Below are 4,202 nucleotides of genomic sequence, written 5' to 3'. Positions count from 1 at the left end.
ACACTTTTCCTACTTTTTTCTTATATTCTCTGCACTCTCAACACTCCCCCTGGCTATCTTTTCTTTTCTCTCTTCCCCTGTCCCCTATCTGCCCCCTTCTCCTCCTCTGTCTCACTCTTGGAAGGAAAAGAAAAACAGTGCCGTCATTTTCTTCAACTGAATGAATCCTGACTGCGCTCGAGACTCTTAATGTATATCCGAGTGGCGTGGCAAACAACAGTTAATCATATTTTGTTTCTTATTGGTCATTACATTATTCACATTGATTGTTACTCAGTTGCCAGAGCTGGAAACTCAAGAATTTGTTTATAATATATTGTCTCCATGGTAATCAAGGATTTTTCATAAGCTGTGGTTTATTATGTAGATTTAAAGAGGCTGATGGAATTTTGCATTTCACATTAAACAAATCCCTTGCTATCCTATCTTTTAGACTTTCATTTAGCTAAATGAAAGGCCATAATTGCAAATTATTCCAATAAATGAGTAACAGGGTCACTGCGCAAAATGCGATGAAATTATTGCCCATGAATCAGTTTTCTGCTGTCAATCCAGGAAAGCTGCCCTGTGCTTGGTGTAGCAGGTTCACGTGTGGCCAATGTGTGATGCTTTATCATCAAGTTTTATAAGTAACGACAAGCCTAATATACACAACATAGTAGAACAAAGATTAATAGATAGTTTTGGATGTGTGGTAGATGGATAAATAGATAGGAGGTGTGTCAGAAAAGTTCCAGGACTGGTGTCACAAAAGATATATTTCAAACCCAAACTTCAAACTTCAAGTCTTCCACCTCCTGGAGTCTAACACACATCCCCCAGCCTTCTCTGCCACGCTGCCATGCACTCCTGGAAGGATTCTTACCGCAGCTCCGTCGTCACAGCCATCTTGATGTCGTCCACGTCTTCAAAACGTGTCCCCTTGATGACCCCCTTGAGCTTGGGGAAGAGGAAGAAATCACACGGCGATGTTGTTCTCAGCCGGGAACTGTCGAATGCTCAGGGCATGGTCAAGCAGCTACGACTTGTGCTGCCACAAACCTCTCATCCTCTCTGAACAAAGCAAACGCCGCAGGATCTCTTTGTAGACGTGCTGGTTGATCGTCTGAAGGGGAAAACTGGCAGTTTGTAGTTTGGGTTTGACATATATCTTTTGTGACACCAGTCCTGGAACTTTTCTGACACACCTCATAGATAGATAGATAGATAGATAGATAGATAGATAGATAGATAGATAGATAGATAGATAGATAGATAGATGTTCCTTTAATGTGTAAAATGTGTAGCATCAACTTTCTACTCATTGCCACTCAGAGAGGAGCCTTTGTCAGGGCTTTTGCTGTGGGTCTGGGATCCCATTGTAGACATTCTGTTGTCTGTTGTGTAGTGTTGTGTTTTATGCATTACTTTTGCTGTTAGCATTAGCATTGGCATTAGTCTTAACATTAGTATTATGCAAATACTAATGTATTCGCTCACAATGTCCATGGATAAAGGATAAATCCATGACTCGTATTTTATTCACTTTCCGTTTCTTTTACCTCTGACTTTGCTGTTTTTTTTCTTTTTTTTTTTTGCTACAGCTTTTCTGCTCTGTCCCTGTGCGTCTCTCTCACTCTCTCATGCGCACACACACACGCAGACACACACTCACACACACACACACACACACACACGTACACACACTCTTTCATTTTTAATTACTTTATTGGCTGCGATAGAAACAGCAGAAGCAAAGTAATTTCCATTCAGTCATCCATTTTCTAGTTGCTTATCCAGGTCATTTTCTAGTCATTTTAACAGGACCAAATCCACTCATTCACTGGCCCCAGAGTGGGAACAGCAAACTCATATATTATTTTTCGAGAGAGCCTCGTCTACTGTCTGCTTTCAGAGCCACAGTCGAAGGCAGGTGGTAGACGTCACCTCTGTAGTTTGTCCTGAGTTTCCCTCCAGGGCCTCTCTCGGTAGACTAAGTCAGTCCTTCTTTTTGCCGGAACCGCTTCAACCGGCTTCCTTCTGTAGTGATCATCAGACATCCCTGCGGGATTAGCAAATCCAGTCACTGTGGAGAAGATGCTGAATTGTTTTTCAGTCACAGGACCCACATTGCTCCTCAGAAATGTGATGTTCAACAATCATACAGAATTACTTTTCCATCCCCGTGACCTTGGTAGGCTCGACAGGAAGATTTGTGACTCTTTGACCCTTGGAACACACCCTCTGGCACCCCTGTACTTATCTGGAAATTCAAAGAGCATTGCAACAGGCCTGCAGCATGTTTGGATGAACCTCGTCCTTCCACAGAGCCTTTCCATGACAGATTCAGCGACATCTGCCAGAGAAATAGGCTCGGGCTTTTTCACCCGTTTTCTAACTCGAATCTCGTCTTTCTTTCTATTTGCTCTCCCCTCATGTCCCTCTGTTACATCTCATTTCACTCCCCTGCTTTCTGATCCTCTCCTGCTGCTTCTGCTTTTACTACTCCTCTTTGCCTCTCCCCCTTCTCCCATTTTTGTAACCACAAGTCCTCTCTGACTCTTTTTTTTTGTTTTTTCCCCTCCACTTTGCAACACCTCTCTTGTCCTGTTATTACATTTACATTTTAAATTATGTTTACTGGCTGTGTGTATTGTCTGTCTGTGTGTGTGTGTGTGTGTGTGTGTGTGTGTCCTTCTGTGCGAATGCGTGGGTTTGCGATGAGATTAAAAGTAGCGGTGCGCCCGGGTTTTTGCACTAAGCACTTGGAATAAACAGCTATCTGTTGTGGATAATATGCTTTAACTTTTTCTGACTTGTATCCAGTGATTTATTTTTACAGTGCCTTTTTTGTCATTCTGCAGATGCTCGCATCCACTGGGACGAGCAATAAGCGCGACAGTGGAATAAACTTAAAATAATGTATCGCCAGCAATGCACGCCGCCAATTGGGAGGGAAGGGGATAAAAGAAACAGCGCTGTAACAGTAGAAACTTATATCTGTCTTTGTGTTCATGTATCACCAGAAACCAATTGGTCTAAAAATAGAGAAGCTCTACAGTCGGCACAGAAATACCTTTCTCCTGCTCTTCTTTGTCCTCATCTCCTCTCTGTTTTTGTGACTTGGCCTCTCTTCTTCTGTTGTCTACCTCTCTCAGGTCTGTCAAACCTCCCCTCTCTCTTTCTCTTGTCCCTTCTCCTTTGCTCTAATCTCCTCTCTCTTTTTTCTCAAGTTCTACAACCTCTCCTTTTTGTCTCTTCTTCTACACTTTTCTTTGTTTTCCCCTCATGAGGTCTTTCTTTATGTGAATTTTTTTTTTATGCCTCTCCTTTCTCGGCGGTGTCCATTTTCCCCATCAGTCTTCCTTTTCCAGCCTCACTTTCTTTCTCATTTATCTCTCTTCTTTGCTATCTGGTATTTGTAATGGCCAACTTCTTTTAGGCTTGTCTCTTCTTCTATCACTTTTGACCCTCTCCTCACGGTTAGTCTAACCTCACTTCTCCGGTTCATGTAAGTGGATTTCCCGCTCTCACCTCCTCTCCTACGTTCTTCATCCATCAACCCCCGTTTTTCTCTGCAGGGTTTTGTGCGGGTTGTTCTCCGGACTCTTCCTCCTGTGCTGTTGGCCTTTGTCTAAGTTATCTTTTTCCTACATTTCTTAGCTGTTTTCTGCCTTTCATCTCTTTGTTTTTCTTTCCATCTCCATCTAGACATAACCGCTCTGGTGTCTCCTTCTTCCTTTACATCTATTGCTGCTATCTTTTTTCATTCATTCTCACCTTTTTTTGCTGTTATTTGCGCCTTCTTCTTCTTCTTTTGCACCCAGTTTCAGTTCAGTTTCATCCCTCTTTCCTCCTCTCCTCTGACCTCTTGTCTCTCCTTCACTCCAATGTCAGGCAGCTGGCCAGTCCCCATGAATAATGGAAGAGATGCACCATATCGTGCACTTTTTATGTTTCCCTCTCAACTTTTCATATTGCTCTACCTTCTTGCCACACAATGGCTTAATTTTTTTAAATGTAGTTGAACGTAATCCTGCATCAACAGGTGAACTCTTTCGATTGCCTCCTTGTAGGTCCGTCCTATCGCTACATTCATTGTTTGCAAGGTCCTGCCTCAACCGTTTGTTGTACATTATCTTGTAATTATGTGAACTGTCACATAAACAGGATGAGGAATGGGAGACTTCATCAGGATCTCATAATTACAACAATTAACTATT

This window comes from Stegastes partitus, unplaced genomic scaffold (assembly GCF_000690725.1).
Source record: "Stegastes partitus isolate 25-593 unplaced genomic scaffold, Stegastes_partitus-1.0.2 Scaffold1235, whole genome shotgun sequence".
Taxonomy (NCBI): Eukaryota; Metazoa; Chordata; class Actinopteri; family Pomacentridae; genus Stegastes; species Stegastes partitus.
The sequence above is the reverse complement of the archived record's forward strand: the minus strand, read 5'-3'. Positions refer to the sequence as shown.